Source organism: Corapipo altera, unplaced genomic scaffold (assembly GCF_003945725.1).
Source record: "Corapipo altera isolate COAL_440 unplaced genomic scaffold, ASM394572v1 52130, whole genome shotgun sequence".
Lineage (NCBI taxonomy): Eukaryota > Metazoa > Chordata > Aves > Passeriformes > Pipridae > Corapipo > Corapipo altera.
The window spans coordinates 1-1,050 of NW_020893494.1; the positions used below are offsets into that span (position 1 = coordinate 1).

Consider the following 1,050-nt stretch of genomic DNA (forward strand, 5'->3'; position numbering starts at 1 on the left):
GCAGCTTGGCCTGTTCCTCCCGCTTGGCGCGTTCCTGGCGCTGCCGCTGCTCCTCGTGGTGCCGCATCACCATCCGCACCACCTGGGCACCGGCACAGGGCACGGGTGGCACCACAGCTTCGCCAGGGGCCACCAAACCTTCTCCAGGTGCCACCAGAAGTTCTCCAGGTGCTCAAACCCCCTTGAGATGCCACCACACCTCCAGGTGCCACTAAAGGTTCTCCAGGTGGCACCACACCTTCTCCAGGTGCCACCACACCTCCAGGTGCCACCAAACCTTCCCCAGGTGTCCTCAAAGGTTCTTGAGATGCCACCAAGCCTCCTCCAGGTACCACCAAACCTTCTCCAGGTGCCACCAAACCTTCTCCAGATGCTCAAACCCCCCTGAGATGCCACCACACCTCCAGGTGCCACCAAAGGTTCTCCAGGTGGCACCAAACCTTCTCCAAGTCCCACCACACCTCCAGGTGCCACCAAACCTCCTCCAGGTGCCACCAAACCTTCTCCAGGTGCCACCAAACCTTCTCCAGGTGCTCAAATCCTCCTGAGGTGCCGCCAAAGCTTCTCCAGGTGCCACCAAAGGTTCTCCAGGTGGCACCACACCACCAGGTGCCACCAAAGGTTCTCCAAGTGCTAAAACTCTCCTGAGATGCCACCAAACCTTCTCCAGGTGCCACCAGAGGTTCTTCAGGTGCCACCACACCTCCAGGGGCCACCAAACCTTCTCAAGATGCCACCAAACCTTCTCCAGGTGCCACCAAACCTCCTCCAGGTGCTCCAACCCCCCTCCAACCCCCTCCAGGTGCCCCCCAGGTGCCCGCCAGGTGCCCACCTTCCTGGCCACGCCCCTCTTCCACCTCCTCTCCTGGGCGAAGTCGGCGGCCAACCACTGCCACCAAACCTTTTCCAGGTGCCACCAAACCTTCTCCAGGTGCCACCAAAGCTTTTCCAGGTGCCACCACACCTCCAGGTGCCACCAAACCTCCTCCAGGTGCCACCAAACCTTCTCCAGGTGCCACCAAACCTTCTCCAGGTGCCACCAAACCTCCT

General features: G+C 61.0%; 1 long non-coding RNA gene across 1 annotated transcript; it reads right to left on the reverse strand.

Moving 5' to 3' along the window:
- Positions 1-104: 104 nt before the first annotated feature.
- Positions 105-1,039, reverse strand: LOC113942727. The gene is made up of 3 exons (XR_003526027.1): positions 902-1,039; positions 260-521; positions 105-199 (listed from the first exon to the last, which is right to left on the reverse strand). It is a non-coding gene; the product is annotated as an uncharacterized LOC113942727 (long non-coding RNA).
- Positions 1,040-1,050: the final 11 nt, after the last annotated feature.